The 25,475-nt window shown below is 35.8% G+C and overlaps 1 non-coding gene across 1 annotated transcript; it reads right to left on the bottom strand.

Annotated features, from left to right (window-relative positions):
* Positions 1-1,035: 1,035 nt before the first annotated feature.
* Positions 1,036-1,142, bottom strand: LOC141682181 (small nucleolar RNA R71). Its single transcript, XR_012559588.1, has one exon. It is a non-coding gene; the product is annotated as a small nucleolar RNA R71 (small nucleolar RNA).
* Between the last annotated feature and the right edge of the window lie 24,333 nt (positions 1,143-25,475).

The following is a 25,475-nucleotide window of genomic DNA, read 5'->3' as shown; positions in this document are numbered from 1 at the left end:
AAGAACATCCATGCAAGCTCTCAGAACAGCCATTTATCACATTGGTGATATTAAAGAAGAAGAACTGATGCAGGTCAAAGCACAGTTAGCTGAAGTTCTGAGGAAAGCTGAAGATAATATGATAAATGATTTTGTTAAGAATCATTATGGATTCAGCTTGATTCAGTGATGTTGGTAAAGCTGGATGTTTTGTAAGTTGTAGTTAATAGTCTTATTAAACTCTTATTGCATTTGAACTTAAATGTTTTTGACATCATCAAATCTATTAACTTGTACATTCTTGCATAATTTACAAGTTGGGGGAGATTGTTGGATATATTTAAGATGTCATGTCTAATATGTTTCATGTTTAATTTTCAGATCTTAACAAACAGGAAATATCAGTTCTTACTGGAATTAGGACTTATTGGAAGTCAGGATTTAAGGATATCAGGACTTAGATTATCAGAAGATAATATCAGATAATGGATATCAGAACTTAAGTACTGGAGGACTAACAGTTAAGGAAGGAAGCTGATTTACAGGAAAGAAGATTGAGACTAATACAGAAGAAGATATGCATGGAAAGAGTTAGAGGACTAGAAGAATTATATAACATATCTGATTGATATATTTTAGGAGACAGAATTATATTCCTTATCAATTAGAAGTTATCTTGTAAATGTGTATCTATATAAACACAGACATAGGTTTATACTATATGTGATACGATCATCGAGAAGATCATACATTGTAACCTAGCAGCTCTCGTGATATTTTTTATCACTGAGAGAGGATAGTTCCATTGTAACAGAGTTTATTATATCGAATATATCCGTTTTCTGTTACTTGTGTTCTAAATCGATTTGATTGTATTCTACACTGTATTCAACCCCCTTCTGACAGTGTTGTGTAACCTAACAGAGACTTTTCCGGTTTTCTCTGAGCGATAAAGCTAAGAGCTGGTTGCACTCTCTACCAGCAGGTTCTATTGCGACTTGGGAGGATCTTGCTCAGAAATTTTTTACTAAATTCTTCCCTATGGCAAAAATAGCTGCAATCAGGAATGCTCTTACTCAATTTGTACATCATTCGGGAGAATCTTTATGTGAAGCTTGGGAGCGCTACAAGGAGATGCTTAGGAAGTGTCTTCATCATGGAATGCCTAATTGGATGGAAATCAATTACTTCTATAATGGTTTAAGAGCACAGTCAAGACCGATGCTTGATGCAGCATCAGGTGGAGCCTTATAGGCTGAGCTATGACGAAGCTTATGAGCTAATTGAAATAATGGCTGCTAATGAGTATCAGAACCCTACTCAGAGACTGCCACAAGGCAAGGTAGCAGGAATTCTGGAGGTGAATACAACTACGACTATAGTGGCTCAGCTAAAGGCATTGACTATGAAAGTCGATTCTCTGACCAACTATGGACTTCATCAAATAACAAGTGTTTGTGAGCTTTGTGCAAGTACGCATGCGATGGATCAATGTGCTATATCTAGTGAGTCGGCATAGTTTGTGAGAAATTTTCAGAGACCACAACAACCAGTTCCTTCCACTTATCATCCTAACAACCGAAACCATCCTAATTTCAGTTGGAGCAATAATCAAAGTGGTATGCAACATCCACAACAACCTTATCAGCAGTTTGGAGCCAAGCCATTCAACCCTCCTGGTTTTCAACAACCAGTATGCACCAAGGAAACAATTTCAGCCATCAGTAATGCAACAACAATCTCATGGAACTGTCGGTCAATCTTCTAATGAAAAATCTGAACTGGAGGAATTGAGGCTAATATGTAAAATCCAAGCAGTTTCAATCAAAACTTTGGAGAATCAAATAGGACAAACTGTGAATGCGCTATTGAATTGACCACAAGGAACTCTTCCTAGTGATACGGAAGCTAACTCAGGCAAGAGGGAAGTCAAAGAACAGTTGAGAGCAATCATTTTGAGGTCTGGAAAGGTCACTAACCATCAAAAATCAGAATCTAAAAATTTTCAGCAGAAGACAAGCGCGCCCGCGCTCCATACAGGCGCGCCCGCGCCTGCCCCTGTACCAGAAATTTTAAATTTTGATGATACAGCTGATCAGAAGGATGGCGAAGCGGAAACGAAGAAAAATTCTATTGAACACACTATTCTTGAACATAATACAAAAGACAAACAGGTTTATCCGCCTCTTCCATTTCCTAAAAGACTTCAGAAGCAGAAGTTCGACAAGTAATTTCCCAAATTTCTGGAGGTTTTCAAGAAATTGCATATTACCATACCTTTTGGGGAAGCTCTAGAGCAGATTCCGGGCTATGCTAAGTTCATGAAGGGTATTCTATCTCGGAAGTTGAAGTTTGAGGAGTTGGAAACCGTTGCTCTAACGGAAGAGTGCAGTGCGGTGCTGCAACATAAACTACCTCGTAAACTATGCATCATTGGCGAGTTATCTTTCGACAAGTGTTTATGTGACTTGGGATCTGGCATCAATCTGATGACATTGTTTATCTTCAGGAAATCTGGTCTTCCTGATCCAAAACCTACAAACATGTCCTTACAATTGGCTGATCGGTCCATCACTTATCCGCGAGGTACAGTGGAGGATGTTTTAGTTAATCTTGATAAACTCATCTTCTCTTCTGATTTTATCATCCTAGAATTTGAGGAGGAAGAAGATTCCTATTATCTTGGGAAGACCATTCTTAGCTACAGGCCGAACTTTGATTAATGTGCAAAAGGGAGAACTTACAATGAGGTTTCAGGATTAGGATGTCACATTTAATGTCTTCGATGTAATGAAATTGCCCACAAACGAAGAGGAGTGCTATAAATTAGAGCTGGTCAACTTTGTAGTGAATTAGGATCTTGATCAATGGCTAAGGTCATATTTCTTAGAGAGAGCCTTAACAGGGGAATCTGATAGTGAAGACGAAGGAAGGGCAGAGTGTTGTGGATATGTTGTGAACTTGATGATTTCATTAACAAAACACCTTGGTAAATTTTACTTAGTAAAAAATGTAGCACTCGAAGGATAAGGATTATAGTCCCGACGGATGACTCAATAAAGTCCCGACGGATGATGATTTATTATCCATCGAGTGAGTAGCTTGTGTAACAATAAGTCTATAGCACATTTCTGCATACACATTGTTTAGATCTTGTAGTAGTACTCAAGTCATGTTGACTTTAACTAGATATGCAGAATAGGTTAATTAATTATACATAGATGATGTCTTGTAATTCTGCATAAATGAAATGAAGTCAAGTGCCAGATAGCTACCCGACGGATAAACAACAATGCCACTTGACGGATGATCAACAAGGCAACCCGACGGATAATCATGAACCCGGCGGATAAAGGATTCAAATATCTGTTGACAGTGACAACACAGTCACATGCATCGAGTGTATGCAAATGGAATGTGGAAGCCTATTCAACTGGGTTTTAGAGAACAAAGAAGCATTGCCATTTCCATGCTATTATGAAGATATTCAAAGATGCTGGAATAGAGTAATGAAGTAGCACAGTATTAGACTTGATAGTTTTTGTTTTATCATCTTGTCTTATTACTTTGTAATCTTGGTGATATATAAACCAAGAAGTAGCAAATAGAACAACTAGAACACTAAGCAAGAATTTCTCAGAGAAACATTTGTAAGCTGTATTTTTAGCATTTCTCTGCAAACTTAGTTGTTCATATTTGTAAGCAGCTGTGAGCAAATCTTGCTACATAGAGTTCTCTTGATATAATATATATCTCTGGTGGATACATTCAAATCCACCAGAAAGTTTTTAAAGACTTGTGTTTTTAATTACTAGTGTGTTGATTCATTCCAAGTTATTATTCCGAACTTTGCAAATCAATTCACACATATATATATTTTAAGTTAGAACAGTTTTAAACCAAGAAAAAGTTTCAAGAATTCCATTCAACCCCCCTTCTATAATATGAGATTTTGCATGAGTTTTCAGCACCAAGAACTCCACAACAAAATGGAGTGGTAGAAAGGAAGAACAGATCACTTATTGAAGCTGCCAGGATAATGCTTGAAGAATCTAAATTACCAACATATTTCTGGGCTGAAGCTGTAAATACTGCATGCTACACTCAGAATATTTCTCTGGTTAATCAAGAAAAATGCATGACTCCCTATCAATTGTTCAAGAACAAGAAGCCAACTCTAATTTTTCTTCATGTCTTTGGCTGCAAATGTTATATCTTGAGAAATCAAACTGATCGGAATGGGAAGTTTGATGTTAAAGCAGATAAGGGAATTTTTATTGGATATGCTGTTGGTAAAGCATATAGAGTCTACAATCTAAGAACCAACATTGTTGTGGAATCAATACATGTTGTGTTTGATGATAAAAAGATTGAAGGACTGCAGGATGGAGATTACCATGAGAGTCTGAAATTTGACAATGTGAAGACGGTCAGTGATGACAGTGATGATGAAAGTGATCAAGAAACAGTATCAAAGGATAATGCAGAAAAATCTACTACCAATGAAGCACAAAATTCAACATATGTCGAGTTGCATAATGCTTCAGCCGTCGGGAGACAATCTGCCTTATCCGTCGGGAGACAACCAGCCTCATCCGTCGGTACTCAAAATTCACCATCTGTTGGGTCATCAAAAGAAGCTGGGAGTCAGAATAGATAACTTACAGAAAGCTCCCCTTTCTCAAATCAAAGATCCATTAATTCAGGGGGAGTTTCTATGAGGAAGGATTTTGCTAAGCTTGAAGTGTTACTGAATGAGAAATGTTTATGCTACAATGAAGATTCTTCTCATCCTAGGGTAATAAGACTGAATAATGGTTTAGAAAGAAACCATATCTCTGCTTTAAGGACTGCAATCTATCAGATTGGAAGTCAGAATAAAGAGATGAAGCAAGTCAAGACTACAATGTCTCAAGTCCTGAGGATTAAAGAAGAAAAGCTGATATTATGCTTTGTCAAGAATCATCATGGATTCAGATTGACTCAGTGAGATTGGTAAAAGCTACAAGAACTGTAAGTTGTAGTTAGCTATCTAGTTAAACTCTTAATTTGCATTTGTACTTAACTGTTTTTGACATCATCAAATATATTAACTTGTATATTTTGCATAATTTACAAGTTGGGGGAGATTGTTAGATATATCTGAGATGTCATGTCTAATATGATTCATGTTTAGTTTTCAGATCTTAACAAACAGGTCATATCAGGACATACTGAAATCAAGACTTACTGGAAGTCAGAACTTAATATCAGAACTTAAGGTCATATCAGAACTTAAGTGCGGGAAGACTTTCATATAAGGAAGGAAGCTGATTTACAGTAGAAGATCGAGACTAAAACAAAAGAAGATATGCATGGAAAAAGTTAGAAGACTGGAAGACTTGTAGAAGATATCTGATTGATATATTTTAGGAGACAAAATTGTATTCCATATCAATTAGAAGTTATCTTGTAACTGTGTACTATATAAACACAGACTTTGGGTTTACACTATATGTGTTATCATTATCGAGAAGATCATACATTGTAACCTAGCAGCTCTCGTGATATTTGTTCATCACTGAGAGTGAACAGTTCCATTGTAACAGAGTTTATTATATTGAATATATCTATTTACTGTTACTTGTGTTCGAAATCGATTTGGTTGTATTAAACACTGTATTCAACCCCCTTCTACAGTGTTGTGTGACCTAACACAATCAAATTAATTAAATAATTCTAGAATAAAAAAGCCCCAAATCAGACATGAACCCTAGAAATCGAAATTAAAAATACACGAATCAAATCAAGAAATTGATGCTATAAACTAATAGAACAATTCAAAACCTTCGATTTGAGTACTTACATGATAGTAATCGATGCTCAGAACTGATCAAAATCACTGCTTGAATTCTTCACCCGAATCCGAAACCCTAACCCGAATTTCAGAGAATTTTGGTATTTTTGGTGATTTTTAATAATTATTATATAATTAATTAATTAAAATTAAACTATTTATAATTACATAAATAATACCCCTAATTAAAATTAAGGCCCTAATTATATCTATTAATAAAATTAATTGGCCCTTAATTAATAATTTATGGGGAATAATATTTAAATTTTTAATATTAAATAAATATAAAATTATATGTCAAAATTTCTCAAAAATTATGAATAATTCAAAAATGCAAAGAAATGAAATATTTGAAAGTCCCATGATTTTATAAAAATAAAAATATGATTTTTGTGGGGGTTTTAGCATCTGTAGGGGCCCGAAAAATTTGCAGAATAAGAAATATTCTAAATTAACTGGATGTTCAGAATATCGATATGGTATAAGCCATACTTGGAAAAATAAGGCCAATTATATTATATAAAATATCATCTATTAAAATGATGTTTGGGCCGTATAACTTTTGACATAAATACATTTAACTTGCAATAAAATACCCGATAAATATCTCGAACTACACGGAACACATACAACACATAACAATTAATAGTTTATGACTAATCACGCTTAATGATAAAATAAGCACATAATACACCTTTGTTATGATATTAAATAGTAGTAATTTCTTAGTCGTTACATCCCTCCCCCTTTAAAAGGATTGTGTCCTCAAAATCTCGCTAAGAAAATAACTAGGGATACTTTTCAAACATTTCACTCTCAAACTCCCAGGTTGATTCTTCAACCATAGGGTTTTTCCACAAAAGTCGTACTAATGGTACCGACTTATTTCTTAATACTTTCTCTTGTCGATCTAGAATTCTTATTGGTTGTTCTACATATGACAAATCAGCTTGAATCTCTATCATTCCTTACTCTATCACATGCTTCGAATCAGGATTATATCTCTTGAGCATTGATACATGAAACACGTTATGGATATGCTGCATATGGGGCGGTAAAGCTAACTCATATGTAAACTTTCCTACTTTCTTTAATATCTCAAATGGACCAACGTAATGCGGCTTTAGTTTACCCTTCTTAGCAAATCTAGTCAATCATTTCCATGGAGATACCTTTAGTAACACAGGTTCTCCTTCCTTGTATTCCATATCCTTTCTAGTCTGAACTGCATATTTCCGTTGTCAATTTTGCGCTGCTTCTAGTCACTTCTAAATAAGCTCTAATTTTTCCTTAGTCTGCTGGATCAATTCTGGACCTAAAATCTTATGTTCACCTACTTCGTCCCAGTACAATAGAGATCTGCACTTCTTCCGTATAAGGCTTCATAAGGTGGCATTCAAATGCTGGCATGATAGCTACTGTTGTAAAAAAATTCCACTAATGGTAAATGTTCGTCACAACTGCCTTCAAAATCTAATGCAAATACTCGTAGAATATCTTCAATTGTTTGGACTGTCCTTTCGCTTTTCCCGTCCATTTATGGATGATATGTGGTGCTCATATTTAACTTAGTGCCCAAGCATTCTTGATATTGTCTCCAGAATCTCGAATTGAAACGAGGATTTCGATCGGACACGATTGATACAGGAACTCCGTGTCGCATCACAATTTCCTTGAGATATAAGTGCACTAATTTGTTGAGCAAAAATCTTTCATTAATTGGAAGAAAATGTACTGACTTCGTTAGTCTGTTGATAATAACCCAGACTGCATCATGATCTGCCCTGGTTCTTGGAAGTCCTATTACGAAATCCATTGCAAGATGTTCCCATTTCCATTATGGAATATCTGGTGGTTGTAGTAATCCGCTTGGACGTTGATGCTCTGCCTTAACTCGTTAACACATATAACATTTTCTTACCCATTTCGCTATTTCCTTTTTCATGCTTGGCCATCAAAAATTTAATTTCAGATCCCTATACATCTTGGTGCTTCCTGGATGAATGGAATATCTCGAGTTGTGAGCGTCTATTAAGATTTCTTCTATCAATTCTGTTATATTAGGTAACCAAATTCCTGAGGAAAATCGTAAAATTCCCTTGTCGTCCTTCTGGTTTGTAATTTCCTCTCTTGTTAAGTTGTCGCTTTCATGACTCATTATCTCCTCTTGAAATCTTCGAATCTTTTCCAATAACTCTGGCTGAAACATCATTGTATAATTCATTTCAGTGGATTCTTCTGGAATTCGAACCTCAATTTCCAATTTCTCAAATTCTCTGATCAACTCTTCTGAAGAAGTTAGCACATTCAGTCTTTCTTTTTGGCTGAGCGCATCTCCTACCACATTTGCCTTTCCCAGATGATAGTTGATTGACACATCATAATCTTTGATTAATTCTATCCATCGTTGTTGTCTTATGTTGAGCTCCTTCTGAGTTAAAATATACTTCAAACTTTTATGATTAGTGTAAATTTCACACTTTTCACCATACAGATAATATTTCCAGAGTTTTAATAAAAATAGGATTGTAGCTAGTTCCAAGTCATGTGTCAGATATTTCTGCTCGTGAGGTTTCAATTGCATAGAAGCGTATGCAATCACGTTATCATGCTGCACTAATACAAAATAACAGGTGTGGTTACCAGTCGATTCTTCAATTCCTGGAAACTTTCCTCACATTTCTCGTTCCACACGAGCTTTACATTCTTCCGAGTCAACTAGGTTAATGGCGTAGCTATTTTGGAAAAATCTTTGATGAATCTTGGATAATAACCAGCCAATCCCATGAAACTTCTGACTTTTATAGGTGTCATTGGTCTTTCCCAGTTCAAAACAGCTTCAATCTTTGCTGGATCAACTTTGATTCCTTCAATACTGATTACATGGCCTAGAAATTGTACTTCTCTTAACCAGAACTCACATTTAGAAAATTTCGTGTAAAGCTGTTCTTTTCTTAAGATTTCCAGAGCAGTTCTTAGGTGCTTTGCATATTCCTCTTCAGTCTTTGAGTAGATCAAGATGTTATCAATAAATATAATCACGAATTTATCCAAGTACTTCTTGAAAACTCTATTAATCAAATCCATGAATGATGTTGGTGCATTGGTCAGACAGAATGCCATTACGAGAAACTTATAGTTCCATATCTGGTACGAAAAGCAGTTTTGGGAATATCCTCGGCCTTGATCTTTAATTGATGGTAACCTGACCTTAAATCAATCTTAGAAATCATGCTGCTCCTTTTAGTTGATCAAATAGATCATCAATCCTTGGTAATGGATACTTATTCTTGATGGTTAATTTGTTCAACTCGCGATAATTGATATATAGTCGCATACCACCATGCTTCTTCTTGACAAATAGTACTAGCGCACCCCATGGGGATACACTAGGTCTTAAGATCCCTTGATCCAAAAGATCTTGTAATTGCATTGCCAGTTTTTTCATCTCAACTGGTGCCATTTGATACGGAGTTTTCGAAATTGGTTCAGTGCCTAGCGCTAAATCAATAGTACATTCAATTTCTTGATCCGGAGGTAAGCCTGGAAGTACATCTGGAAATACATCTAGAAACTAACATACAATCGAAATGTCTTCGATTCTTGGGCCTTCCTTGTTAGTATCCAGCACATAGGCTAAATAAGCTTTACATCCTTGATGTAGCAATCGTTTTGTATACATCATCGTAAGGAATCTTTTCTTCTGTTTCTCACCTCTAAATATTAACGTTGCAATCTCCCTATAAGAACTTGGTCATCATTCCCTAATTTTATAATTAACGTCTCGCCCAACCATTGAATTTCACAACATAACTTATCAATAAATTCTTCAGAAATAAAAGATCTTGTTGCTCCAGAATCAATCAATACTTTTGCGTCTACGGAGTTCACAGAAAGCGTACCTGTAATCACGCTCAGATTTTGTACAGTTTCCTTCATTGTCATATTGAAAGTTATTGCCCTAGGCTGATTCTGTTGTGGTGTAGGAGGTAGTGCCATAACTCTCGAAACACTGGCTGCCATAGCTGGTCCTCTACAATCCCTGTCAACATGACATTTTCTCCCGTACCATAAATATGTAATATCTATCTTTTCCTGTTGGGAATTCATTGGAGTAGTGTCATTTCTTCCTACACCTGAAACACATCACATTTGCCTTGTTGTAGACACTCGTATGCTTCTGACCACATATCTTACAATATGGAAATGACGATCTTGTAATCCTTTGCTGGTTTGGAATTTGAAAACGATTATATGTCCTTTGATTTCCTTGGTTTGGCTTTCTAAAGTTCATATTTTTCTGGGCTTGAAATCCCGGCTTCCTGTTGAAACGATTCTAAAAATTCCCTTTTCCCTTTTCCTTTTATAGGATATTTCACTTTCTCTTTCAATGATCATGGCCTTCTGAATACTGCCACTCCACTGCGAATCCATGTCTTCACCTTTGTTGAAATCTTTTAGCTCACTTTTCTTCAGTATCCACTTACTATGGAATGAACCTAGCCAACTCAGTAAACTTGGCTTTATATTCAGTCACTGACATATTCCCCTGTTTCAATTCTAAAAACTTTATTTCCATCTGATTCTTCATATAGCGGGGAAAGTACTTCTCCAGAAATAACTCGGTAAACCTATCCCATGACACGATATCGTCACCCTCTAACTCCTTCTTCTATCCCTACCAAGAGTTAGCCTCTCCCTTCAGAAAATAACTAGCAAAATCCGTCTTCTGATCTGCTTTAACTTTTACTAGAAAAAACACTTTTTTCATCTCTTTCAACCATGCTCTGGCCTTGGTAGCATCTAAGGAACCCTAAAATTCTGGAGGTTTTACTGACTGAAACTGTTTAAAGGTAACAACAGGCAGGACTAGTGGTGGTACCTGTGGTTCAGGGCGAAGTGGTTGTTACAACATTTGTTGTTGAAATTTTTGTTGATGTTACATCTGTGGCTGCATCATAACCATTTGTTGTTGCATCAAATGAAACATCTGGTCTATATGGTGGTTATTGTTTTGTTCCTTAGAGTTGTCATTGGAAGTCTCAGTCCTAGTCTTTCTCTTAGGTTCCATTGTTCTGGTGATAAAACAAACAATATCTTTGATAATCCATTAACAGTTGAAAATAAATAAAGAAACAATTTAGCTCGTATTAGAGCAGAAAATTTAAACAAATCAAACTCTTTTCTCTTCTCTTTTTTATAGCTCTGTTCCATATAATATCATTTTTAAACAACTGGTTTGTCTTTTCAAAGTTTAAATATAATTTAAAAATATGAAAAAGACTGTAAAACAGTGAAGTAAATGTAAATGTTGTAAAGACTGAAAATTAAATAAACAAATAATAGAAGAGAGGTTGAAAAAAGTTTATTTATAAAATAACACCAACATCAGGTGTGAGTGCTTGCTATAAAAAGTCTGTCACAAAATATTGTCGATACAATCCAAAACTGTGAGCTACACATATCTAATCTCACTACTAATATATCTGGCTCTATGTACATATGTCACATATCATACAACATATCTGACTATCTATCATGTCTCAAAAGCCTGGTGGAATACGATCCATCTCCTGTCATAGTGTCTCTAAAATAGGCTGAATAAGTCGAATAGCCTGGTGAAACTCTGTGTAAGTGTGTCTACCCTCATGAACCAACTCTCCGAGCTCTCGGAAAACTCTATAGTATGTTAGTTGGAGTCTCTCTCTCAAAAGAAAGTCTGGTTGAAGTGCTGCCAACAGACCTATCTCCCTCTGCTCAAATAAACCCAGTATCTCCCGGAATTGAGCTCTCTAGTACTGCATATCCTCCCGCATGCTGATAAACTCATGATATGGTACTGTACGGGGCTCCCTGACCTCTCATACTGACTCTCTGGATGGTACCCTCTCAATCTCAGCAATACCCTGCTGCATATCCATATATTGATCTATCTTATGCACATGCCCTCTACTGGTGCCATCTGAAAAACCTCAGGAGCGGGGGCATATATAGGAAACAGAGCTAATACAGGCTGAAAATATGGCTCAATCTCCTGTGGATACTAGTACTGTTATTCCCTAACAAAACAACAAGAATTACAGAAGGGGGGTTGAATGTAATTCTGGCTACTTTTTCAATTTTAAGAATGTTCTAACTTGATACACATAACAGTGTTTGATTTGCAATAGTGCGGAATAAGAGAGTAGTGAGAATCAAAACACTAAGTAATAAAAACACAAGCTTTTAAAATTTTCTGGTGAATTTGAAAGTATCCAATATATATATATATATATATATATATCAATTTGAGAACTCTGTGAAGCTTAGAATAGCTCACAACTGCTTTACAAGTTGAACTAACAAAACTACATAGAAATGCTTACATAATATAGCTTGATATGTTTCTCTGAAAAAATAAGCTTGCTTGGTTAAAATGTTCTACTTGCTACTCTTGATTTATATATCACCAAGTTACATGATAATGAGACAAGACAATAAAACAAAATGTATCTAGTCTAAAATCATGCTGCTTCATTACTCTTTCAAGTAACTTTTGATGTCTTCACAATTGCATGGAAATGGTAATGCTTCTTTGTTCTCTAATACCTGCAATTAGGATGCCACATTCCATTTACAAACACCCGACGTATATGACTGTGTTGTCACTATCAACTGCTATTTTAATTAGATCATCCGTCGGGATATTTTTGATCATCCGTCGGGAGCTTTTGTTGATCATCCGTCGGGAGACTTTTTGAACCATCCGTCGGGAGCCTTTTCTATCACTTAACTTCATTTCATTTATACAGAATTATAAGACATCTTATATTTACAATTAGTCACCCTATTCTGTATATCAACTAGTAGTCAATATGACTTAAATACTCTTACAGAATCTACACATTGTTGCTTGCAGAAATGTGCTACAAACTTATTGTTACATAAGCTACACTCTCGATGGATGTTCAGTTATCATCCGTCGGGACTATGAAGATCATCCGCCGGGACAGTAATTAAACATCCGTCAAGAGCTACAATTTCACTAAGTTAAATCTACTAAGGTGTTTTCTTAATATTATCATCAAGTACACAACATATTCCTAACAATCTCCCAATTTATGTCTACTAGAATTGTAGCCATAAATTAAGAGAAACTTGATGATAACAAAATGCCCTAATTGTACAGAATGAGATATAGTGGATAAAACTGACAAGTGCTACAAGATTTATTTGAAAATTGAACAAAGTAAGTGTTGGGAACCACGGACTTAGGGTGTTACTATGTTTTACGATAAAGATTACGAAAAGAGGATTACCTTGTTAATGGTTGATTTCACGCTCTTCTATTGTATTCCCAAATTCCCTTGAGCGAAGTGTGGCCTCCGTCTTCTCAAGTTATCCTCTCTTCTTGCTCCTTGGTGGCTACAATATGTTTTCACACAATTGTCAAGCAAGAAGAGAATAAGAATATATATAGGCTACAATAGGGACCATGGATAATTAGGTTGGGCCTTCTAATTACATCTTGAGCCTAGCCCAATGTAATTAAATATTAATTCAATCCACTAAAGAATTAATATTTGCACTACCTTTCCTAATACCGTAATTTAATTAATTCGGTTCCAATATTATTTGCTTATTAAATTCCCCATGTTTAAAATATCATATGTCCATTAATTAAATAAATTACTGATAATTTATTTAATTAATATCTTTTATCCTTGATCATCCACTCAACCTTTATTTAATTATTCCAGAATAAATTCCACCTGCAGGGTTTCACATAATTAAATCTTTTTGAGCTTTCAAGGGGACATCATTAACCCGAATATTATCAGGACATGGATTCCTTCAATAAATAATATCCACCATGTATATAATTCCATCACCCAAAATATAATGATATAATTCAAAAGAATTATTTCATATATAAATCAAAGCATGTAAATAATATACACGTGTCAATTACTATTTCCGGATTAAGAACCTAAGCATTAATAATAACATAGAATCTTAGTTCTCCTTCTTAATCAGTATTAAGGGAACAATTCTAAATTTAATCCTGTTCAATATACATAAAGTATACTAGTATTATTTATTAGTCAATATAAACTAATCTAAATAATACTACAACCATACCAGTGGATTGTCCAACACCACATGTGCTGTAAACCTTATTATATTATATAACCGTATTTAACAATCTAATATTCTGTATCCCATTTGATACTAGATTGTTCACAATATATAATATTAGACAACATGTAAATATTCAAATGATTCTCAAATAAACTGGCCAGAAATAAATGTACATACTTCAAATAAATCTTTTCAGTATACACTAATAGTAAGTGTATAAAGAGTTCTCACAATCATTGTCAAGGTGCTCCTCTAGTCTGAGCAGATATTTTTATTTCCTTGATTTTCTGAATTTCTTTCCAAGCTTTCTGTTATTTTCCTCTATTTGATTCTGGAGTTGTCTGTGGAATTCAAGTTCTTCAGCATCTGATAGATCCAGCTTTTCTTGTATTTCCAATAGAGTCTCATTTCTAGAGATACTCAGTTGGTCATCCAGTCTGAAGAATCTTCTAACACCCTTGTCATCCATGAATTCCATCAGCAAATAAGGCCTTAAATGCACTATATTTCCCGTGAAGGGAATTGATAGAGTCTTTGGGAGTGCATCTTTGGCTTTATTACTTCTTAACTCTTCAATCTTCTTTAGAACTAATCTCCTTGCAGTCATATTAAATCCAAAGTTCTTCTTGAAGGATGAGTAGATCTTTATCAGTACAGAGCAGCTTTCTTCAAGAATTCTGTGAAGAGGCCATGTGATTTCTCTCCCTGCCTTGTATTTAAAAACCAGTCTTTCAAGAAGATGTCTGTGAGCATCAATTCCTCTTACTTCTTCCGGTTCATCCAAGTAGAGGTTTATTTCTGAAAACTCCTTGATATCACATATATATATAAAAGATCTCCCTTGTTGACTGTGGGTTGAAATTTCGTTAAGGCCTTGGTTTTGAGAGTTACAGGCTTGATCTTCTTGGTTTCTCTTATCTTTGTTTTCTTTGGCTTTTTAAAGATAGGTATATTTAGTTCAGGAATTGGCAAATTATCCCAGTCTATTGGCTCATTCTTTGGAATTATAGGCTCACCATGAAAGCTCTTTGTTGGATCCACCTTGAATTCCTTATATACCACTGAGGGCTTGGATGTCTGAGTTGAAATTGTAGACTGTTTGGGAATGTAGTCTTTTATTTCCTTATCACTGAAGTTCAATTTTCTTTTTGAATGGAGCTTGTATCTGAATCTTCTTTTCTGTTGTGGTTCCTGATGCATTTTCTGATCTCGAGCTTCAGTAATCACAGGTGGTTTCTCATAGATCTCAGTTGTAGTTTTGAAAGCTTTAAGTTTAGCCAAGATAGCATCTTGCTTCTTTTTCTGTTTGAGCTTTTTAGCATCTACAGCAGCCTGCTTCTTTTCTTGCTGGATTCTTTCTTAGCTGCTGCAAACTAAGGGTTTCCAGCCACCACACATATCTCTTTACCATTCCTGCAGATTTTGGCAATTCTCCTCTTTAATACTGAATAAGTTGGATCCTTGAATAATGCAATGGACCTTGCCAACAACTTCTTTTCATCTGGTTTTGGAGTCTCAAACATGAGATCCAAGGAATTCTTGTCTGATGTCTTTGGATAATTCTTTTTAGGATTCAAAACCATTTTGGTCTTAGGAGACTTTATGCATGAAGTCTATCCCTTTTCCAAGCTACCTAGACTCATTTCAAATACAGAGATTTTCTTGACTTGTGAGTGGTGATGAAAGATCTTGTCTGGTTTCTCTATATGTCCAAATCTCTCTTTGATGTTTTCATTTATCTTTTGCCACTGTGCTTCTACTGTTTTTTCAACAGCCACAACATCACTTTGATTGATGAGTTCCCTTGACTTCAACTTAGTAGCTGCTAATTGAATAATGTCAATGTTGTCCAATACTGGTGGCTTTGTGTATGTAATTGTTGGAACAATTACTTTGCTGACTTGGATGTTCAGCACTTGCTCCCCCTCACTTCTTGACCCTCCCTAACTAACTGGGACAAGAGAACATGACCCTCCCTGACTAACTGGGACAAGATAATCTTTGTTCTCCCCTTTTTGTTATCATCAAGTAGAGTGGAGGTAGAAGTCTGTGCATCCACCAGCATTTGAAGGAATTGAGTTTGATGTGCTTGATATAACTGGATACCTGTGAGAGATGCTTCTATTGCTATTAGTCTTGCATATAGGGAATCCGCTTTAGTGACAAGACTAGAATTCTTCCTTAGCTGTCTGTTAATGTCAAGCATTGTTGCATTTGGAAATTTGGCATCCAATCTTTAAGAGGCATCCTTCTTCACTTGGTCAATCTCTGTTTTGATAGAAGTGACAACCAGATTATGTTGAAGAGCTTGTATTTGATGTAATTATAGAGAGTTGATATGTTCCTGTAAGAGCTTCTTGGTGCTAGCATTAGTAGTGGATTGAAGAGCATTATGTGTCTGTTGAATTTGATGGATGAGAGTGGTCTTGAAGTGTTGAACATCACATTCATTGGAAAATGCCTAAGATGGCATGCCAGATCTGGAGCTAGGGCCTTGTTCTCCCCCTATGTCCATTGACTCTTCTTCATCATCATCTTCATCTCTAAAGAACTCTTCAGACCCACCAGTTCCATAGTCAATGTCATCACCAGCTGTAGAAGGCATGATGGTGATAACATCCTTTGCTCTTTGCATGGGTTCAGTTGTATGCACCAAGTTGAGCATCTTTTCTGCAGCCACATTGTCCTGTTCATCTAGAACTTGATATGCTGACACAAGGTGAGTAAATGCCTCAGCTTCAAAAGAAATAGAGTCTAAAATAGCTTGATATTCTTGTTGAATTAGCTATCTCTTGCCAGCCTCATTGACATCCATTAACTCACTTATAATGGGCTCTTCACATTCAGATGCACCTGCTTTTCTCTCAATTTCTCTCTATTTTTGCATCAAAGGCTCCCCTTGGCTTCCCACCCTCACCTTCACCTTCTAAGGTGGGACTACTCTTACTCTCTTTTTCCAGGCTGGAAGAAATAGCCTGCATGATTTCTCTCTTTTCCTCTTCTTTTGCCTGAGAGCAACTCAGCCTCTAAGTCAAATCACTCCCTTCCCTCAGTCCTAGAAGTGAATGTACTACTACTAGCTCATATACACTTGTGACAACAGTTGAGAAATTAGGTTGTGTAGTGAGTACCAACGGATGAGGAACATCCATCGGTGTAGTGGTTAGAGAATCCGACGGATGACTGTTCTAAGGCACATCCGTCGAGATACAATCACTAACTGATGGATGAACAATATCTGTAGGGATGGAAGAAATGATAGAGTTTCGATTGGAAACTATTGTAGACTCCGTGCAGATTGATGAGAATTTGGGCACAGATGTCTCAACAGTCCCTATAAGAATTGGCAAGTTAGCCAACAAATCATCTAGAAGATGATGCTGACTTGCACTGATTTTTGGCTTCCCCAACAGAGTTAAAAAAGGGGAATCAAGTGTTTATGTAGGAATCATGTCCATATCCAAAGAATTTGTGGGAGAGTCTTATGTGTGTGGCTTCAATGATTAGAGATTTTGGCTGTGACTCCACATTTATTGGAGCCACATCAAACTGAATTTGAGATAGTGCAGCGACTGAGTCTTTAGCTACAGTTTGCACTGTGTATGTTCCTTGCGCATCCCCAATGGTTTTGGATTTCTTCTTTCTGGCATAAGTTCGGGGTGAGCTTGTGTCCCTTACCCTCTTGGCATATGCTCTGTTTGGGAGCTTGTTTCAATAGTAACATCCTTTTGGGAGGATGAAACTAGAGTTGTGCTAATTTCCTTATTAATCACCACAGTTTGTTGGGAAACTGTGGTGTGCCTGGGCTTGGGTGCACTCACCTCTCCATTCTTATTCTTGGGGTTTCATTGATTTTTACCCTGTCCCTCACCTACCTTACCACCCTTCACACTCCCCTCTTTAGTTTTGGTAGATTTTTCAACTTGTTTCTTTTTAGAGACACTAGAGGGGGTTTTCTTTGTCTTGGATTTTGAAATTTTTGTTTTGGTGGCTTGGGTAGGCATCTGTTGGTTCATTGACACAAATGTCATAGGCATACTAAAAGGCAAAGAAATTTGGGAGGTTGGAATAGTAGAGATAGTGGTGCATACCTCACTTACCTGAGTGCCCTCCATGATTAGAGAGTAGAAAAGGGGCACCTCTTTGTGATGACTTGCTCTATTTAGATCAGCAATCACCCTCCTTTCTTGAACCCAACAATCCAGTTTGTTGGTTGGGTTCTCAATGACAATATCCTCAACAATATAGTTAGCAAGAATCATAAAGAATCTAGAATAATAGACATTTTTACTTCTCTTTTTGATTTCCCTTAACTTGTAACCTAACTCAAACATTATAAAGTCACTGAAATTATAGAACTTATCAGTAACTAGCATATAGAGCATGTTAAGCATGGCTGTGTTCATAGAATCAAAGTTACTCACCTTACCATAAAATACCTTGGTAACTACACCACATAGATAACTCCACTATTTTCTAAGTCCTAGTCTTATAATCTCACTTAACTTAGAGGTGGGAAGAGCATAGCCAATAGAATTAAGCATGGTAACTAAATAACCACTGCGTGTGGTTCGGTAGTAGTGTTATCTAGAATTTTAAAGCATGCCTTGATAATGTCAGAGTTAATGCAATGTTCATTACCTTTGATGGAGAGAGTGATGGTTTTGTCAGTGGCCTGATACACAACAGTTGTCCACATCTCCTCCACAACTTCATAATAAATGGTGGGTGTTTCCAACATAGCATAATTAAGCTTGCATCCCTTCACAAAACCAATCATTTTGTGAAAATCTTCAGATGGTGGAATCCCTTTGTTCACAAGTGCATCGAAGTTGTTCTTTTCATATATGAACCCTGACTGAGACATGAGTTTTACTACTGGTGCCATTGCTAAAGTGAGGAAATTTACAGTGAGAAAGAGGTTTTTGTATTGAGAAAGAAGAGAGTAGTTAGTTGCAATTTAGAATGATAAAAGTTAAAATAAACTTTAAGAAGGCTTTTATGTATTCTCAATTTAAAAAGGAATAAAAAATTAAATTAGAAATTAAAGACCCAATCAAAGTTGCCCAAAATAGCCTTTTAAAAGTAAAATAAACTTTCAAAATTTTTCAGTTATCCGTCGTGATATACTTACAGACTATAAGTAAATCCGATGGATAATGTTCAGAAAATTAACGGCTAGGATTTGGACAATTTGACGGATGAGAATAAAACAATTTATCCGCCGGGTTTAAAATATTCCAGAAAGGTAATTGATTTTTACTAGTCTATTCTATTTCGACGGATGATCAAACTCGATGGATAATGAACATCTGTCGAGATGTAGAATTTGACTTAGCTAAATTTTCAATTAAAATCCATAAAAATCAATTAAGTTTCTGGCTCCATTTCAACTTGTAAAAATATCAGTAAAGATTTAAGAATAATTAAGCATATCTAACTCACTTACCAACCTAGAGAAGGTGGACTCATCAAGTTGCTTTGTAAATATATCTACAAGCTGCTTTTCACTTGGAACAAAATGAAGTTCCACGGTACCATTCATTACATGTTCCCTAATGAAGTGGTACTTGATATCTATGTGCTTTGTTCTTGAATGTTATACTGGATTTTCAGTAATGGCAATTGCACTGGTGTTATCACAGCAAATAGGAATTCTTTCCACTTGCATAGCAATTGGTTTTTCATCCATAAAATTTGTGCATAGCAACTTCCAGCAACAATATATTCAGCTTCTGCTGTAGAAGTAGAAACTGAATTTTGCTTTTTACTGAACCAAGATACTAGCTTGTTTCCTAGAAATTGACAGTTTCCTGTTGTACTTTTTCTATCAATTCTACAACCTGCATAATCTGCATCTGAATAACCAGTTAGATCAAAACCAGATGCTCTAGGGTACCAAATGCCAAGTTTTGGTATACCCTTGAGATATCTGAAGATTCTCTTAATAGCTATTAAGTGAGATTCTCTAGATCAGCCTGAAATCTAGAACAGAGACAAGTAGCAAATATTATATCTGGCCTACTAGCTGTTAAGTACAGAAGTGAGCCAACCATGCCACTATAACTTGAAATATCCACAGACTTTTCAGTAGTGTTTAATTCAAGTTTAGCAGCAGTGGCCATGAGAGTTTTTGCAGATGTGCAATCCATTAGTTCAAACTTCTTTAAAAGATCTTAAATGTATTTGGTTTGACTAATGAATATTCCATCACTAACTTGCTTAACTTGTAAACCAAGAAAGTAAGTTAGTTCTCCCATTATGCTTATTTCATACTTTCTTTGCATTAATTTGGCAAACTCTTTGCAAAGTTTTTCATCTGTAGAGCCAAATATAATATCATCTACATCAATTTGAACACATATGCTAGAGCCATCAACATTTCTAAAGAATAGAGTTTTATCAACAGTACCTTTAGTGAAATGATTCTCTAAGAGAAACTTTGACAAAGTGTCATACCGGGCTCTAGGTTCTTGCTTCAATCCATAAAGTGCTTTCAGAAGATAGTAGACATATTCAGGAAATTTTGGATCCTCAAAACCAGGAGGCTGGCTGACATAGACTTCCTCCTCCAAATCTCCACTCAGAAAGGCACTTTTGACATCCATTTGATAGAGTTTGAAATTGGCATGGGCTGCATAGGCTAGGAAAATTTTGATGGCTTCAAGTCTTGCAACATGAGCAAAAGTTTTATCAAAATCTATTGCTTCTTGTTGAAAATAGCCCTTAGCAACCAATCTATCTTTGTTCCTGATGACTATGCCATTTTCATCCATCTTGTTTCTAAATACCCACTTGGTGTCAATTGAGTTCTTTCCTTTAGGCTTGGGTACCAGCTTCAACACATTGTTCCTTTCAAATTGATTTATCTCTTCCTGCATAGCTAAAACCTAATCAGGATCCAACAGAGCTTCTTCTACCTTCTTTGGTTCCTCCTTAGAGAGGAAGCTGCTATACAGACATTCTTCTTGAGTTGCTTTCCTTGTCTGAACTCTAGAAGATGCATCACCAATAATGAGCTCAAAAGGGTGATCTCTTGTCCATTTTCTCTATTGTGGTAGATTAGCTCTTGATGAAGAGGCCTCATTGTTGTCTTGATGTGTGATTAAGTTTTGATTAAAAGAAACTCCCCCTGAGTTTATGGATCTTTGCTTTAAAGATTGAGTTCTTTCTATAAGTGATCTATCTTGACTCTCAGCTTCTCTCATTGTTCTGACGGATGATGCACTTTGTATCTCGACGGATGAAGTTGATTGTCTACCGATGGATGAAGCAGATTGCCTACCGATGGATGAAGCATTATATAACTCGACATATATTGAATTGTGTGCTTCATTAGTAGTAGATTTTTCTACATTATCCTTAGCCACTGTTTCTTGATCACTTTCATCATCACTGTCATCACTAACTATCTCAACATTATCAAATTTGCGGCTTTCATGGAAATCTTCATCTCACAGTCCTTCAATCTTTTTATCATCATCTTACAGTCCTTCAATCTTTTTATCATCAAACACAACATGTACAGATTCCATTACAATGTTGGTTCTTGATTGTAGACTCTAAATGCTTTTCCAACTGTATATCCAACAAAAATTCCTTCATCTGCGTTGGCATCAAACTGTGAATAATCACAAATAATTAATAAATAAATAGAAAAATCATCAAATAAATCTACAACTCAATTATAAAATCATATAACAACCAATAAATCAATTGAAAAAATATTTAAATAATATTTGTCTCATTCTGAAAATATTAATAATCATAATTTATGATTTTGGCATGTATAAACCACAATTGCAGAAAATCATTCATCAAATAACTTTACAATACTTAAATAATTTATCTTTACTACTCATACTATTAAAACCACACATACCACTTAATCACATAACACTTATACTCACATAATCAATAAATCCAAATTTTAGAAACAATATATTAACTTTAGTTTAGAAAGGGTATTACACATCGACAACACAATAACTCGGTATTTAACTATAAAATTTTGAAAACTATTTAAACTGGAATAGAAATTAAATTTTATTCTATTCTTTTTGGGGAAATTACTTTTATAATAGTAAACAAATTTTGAAAAGTCCGGGTCATTATAATCTACCCTCCTTAAACAGATTTTGTCCTCGGAATCACAGAAAGAAAGAGAGGGTGCAATATCAGTTACTCTATATTACTTCACATAACAAGCACATACTGACTATTCATATCGTTAGAACAATATTTAATTAAAGTCAATCATAAGATTTAGGGCTCACACTAATTTAAAACCCCGGGATATTACATTCTACCCCCTTATGAGGATTCCGACCTCGGAATCAACGAAGAGAATTAAGACCTATATAAATATATTTATATATAAACCATTAAAGTTTGTACCTCAGTAAGTTGCCCAGACATTACCTTCTAATTTTCCTCCAATCTAGCCAGATTGGCTTCCATTTGATTTTGTCTATCAACAATAGGTGCAATCTGCTTTTGAATATCCTTATTAATAGTCAGCTTTGTAGTAACAAAAGAATCTTTGATTTGATTGATTTGAGAAGTTGTAGATTCTTGAGTTGTATGTAAAAACCTGACCAAAAGACTAGATGCTTTGAGGTGATGTAGCACATCAGGATTTTGAATAGTCTTTTCAGCTGTTTCAAAGTGATTGATAACATTTATATTGGATATAGGATACTCATCATCCTTTCATTTAGCATTCCAGACCTCATCAAAGAACTCCTGATTGATCTTGTAATCTAACTCCTTCAACTTCTGTTGCCTCACATGGGTGGGCATATCTTCAGGGAAGAATAGTTGATCTAGATTCTCCTCAGGATCTAGAATAAAATTAAGATTTGAAGTTTCAACCTCTTCACCATCATTAGATTCTGTCCCATGAACAGATCCTTCATCAGCAACTGGTTCTTGAACTATCTGCTTAACTTCATCTCAAGTTTCAACATTTATGTTAGAATCATAAATTGGTGATGTATGAGATCTAGCTGCCTCAGAAACTGCCATGCCATCAGCATTTAACTCCACATCTTCAAGAATAGTAGACAGGTGAGGTGGAGCTTCATTATTTATCTCCAATACCTCAGTACCTGCGGAGTGTTGTGGTGACCCTGCTACGAATAAATCTTCATGAATGGACTGTTGTTCATTTGCATCTTTAACAACAACAGGGAGAATAATAAGTGATGGATTGATAGAGTGAATGGACTGCATGAAAGTATCAGTACTTAGACATGTAGGGAGATTATCAGCACTTGGTACATCAGAGTTTAACCGAGGGACTAAAATCGGTTGTTGAGCAGCTGTTTGTTTTATACTATGTGCACCTGCAAAATATAACAAGTAACACTTAATCTCTATATTCTTTTAAAGTAGTCTCACTACTCCTCACACCACATAGCTCATAACTTTTAATAGTTAGATTTTCCTCACAAGTATTACTAAATCCTGACTCTCATCTACCTCTCCTTTTGCCAGGAAGGATCCTTCCTCTCTTTAATTCTGTTTTTTTTTGAAATCTTTTCTCTCATTCTCACAAAAAAGGCTCAGATAATTGTTGTCCTACAGAAATAATAGGTGTCTAAAGAAAGGTTGTATGTGGTCATACAACTAGATGTAGTCCTTAAATAAAGGTCTAGATATAATCATACCAACAGGATTTATAACATGAAATATAAATGTTGATAAGACAAAATCAGTATATAAAATAAATGATGATAAGGTGGAATAAATATTTATACCTTGTGATTCTGAAGACTCAGCTGGTTTGAATACATCCAATGGAGGTACTGACAAGATATCAGTAGATGGTGATGATGGATGAATCTCGCCTTCAGCATCTATAGCCAATATCATTGCTTCAGGACTTAAGCCTTCATTGCAACTTTGATGCAATGGTTCTTTTGGGGATGGAGATTCAGGAGTTGCTGGATGACTTTGAAATTCAGGTTCTTGTGTACTCCTCTCCTCAAATTCATATTCTAACTCCTGTGTTGCTCCAAGCTTGAAACCAGCTCTATGCTTTGAAGTATAGTTCTTAATAGAATGATAAAAGTCTTTAATCTTTGCAACTTCATCTTTGATCTTAGAAGATTTATCATCATGCCATTATTGAATGGAATTTTGAGCAAGAGGCTCTATTTCTTCAATATCTGCTATATTACTTTGAAGTGCAGGTTCTTGTGGGATTGGATCAGAATTTGTAGCTGTTGTATCCGTTTGAGATACATGTTCTTGTGTGCTTGATCCAGGGAAAAGACTTTCCCTTTGTAGCCTCTCGACACTTTATTCTACTTGATCTGGAGTTATTTCCCCCACTCTTTTCCTTGAATGCATCACTGGAGAATCAAAAAATTCCACAGGTGCATCAGGATTTGTCTGGAAATCAGGATCTGGAGTAGATGCACAATGTGTCTCTTTAAAAATTTCTTTCTTAATCTTGAGCAGATTTTGAGCATAGTAGCCTTTGGCCAGCTTCCTTTTCCTTGGCCTTGGGCCTGTACCAGTGTCATCAGTATTTCTGGAACTTTGAACAGCATCAGTAGTTGTGCCCTCATCAGTTGGTAGAACAACCGGTCTTGGAGAAGAATTGGAATTTATGCTTGGAAATCTTGAAGATAAGGTAGCATTGTCCTCATCATCATCTGATTATAATCCTGCAAGCAAAACTTCCTCCTTACAGATTCTGAAGTTTTAGAAGATTGTGTTGAATCAGCTTTTGATTTGACTACATCGGTACTTGTAGCAGCGATCTCCTACCCTCCTGGGGTTTCTCAACTGGATCTTCAACCCTGGTAGCCAGCTTAAATTTCTTCCTTTTTACAATAAGTGTCTTTTGAGAGCCACCTGAGGTGGTTTGTGTTTGTGTTTGGGTTTTTGTGCTAGGGTGAGCTAGAAGGGGTTTCCTAATGGTGATTTCCTGCAGCTGAGCACTTTGCTTGTTGGGCAAACCATAAGTCACAGAGAGCCTTGTAGTTAGCAAGTTCCTAGAAACCAATGGGAACCTCAAAGGAACTAAATCCTCTTTCTTTTCATCTTGTAAAATGAGATCAGAAAAAGCCCATTTTGTAAACTTAAATATTGACACAATTTGAATAAGGGGAATATGGGTACCAGGGAAACATATATTAAAAATCAACTGACATAATCAAGCATAATACACGGTCTTTCTATCAGCATTTAATCTATCCCCTATAAAAGATAAAACTACTCTACCAAAATTGTAATTTGCACCATGAATTAGAGAGTACCCTATTTGTTGTGTCATGATAGGAAGAGCATCAATGTTGGGAAATTTATTATTGAAAGCCTTTGTGATGCAATCAAAAAAGAAATTCCATTACTTCTTGAGCCCATTTCTTTTCAATTGACCAAGGTTCTTCAAGTCCTTGTCATAGCCTATCTCATTAAAAAACCTCCTCATTTCAGCATCTCCCACAAAAGCAGAGTAGGAGTCATGACCAGGCAACTGTAATGCATCCCTTACAGTTTGAGGAGTTACAATCATTTTCTTATTGTC

Source organism: Apium graveolens, chromosome 1, assembly GCF_009905375.1.
Source record: "Apium graveolens cultivar Ventura chromosome 1, ASM990537v1, whole genome shotgun sequence".
Taxonomy (NCBI): Eukaryota; Viridiplantae; Streptophyta; class Magnoliopsida; order Apiales; family Apiaceae; genus Apium; species Apium graveolens.
The sequence above is the reverse complement of the archived record's forward strand: the minus strand, read 5'-3'. Positions and strand labels throughout refer to the sequence as shown.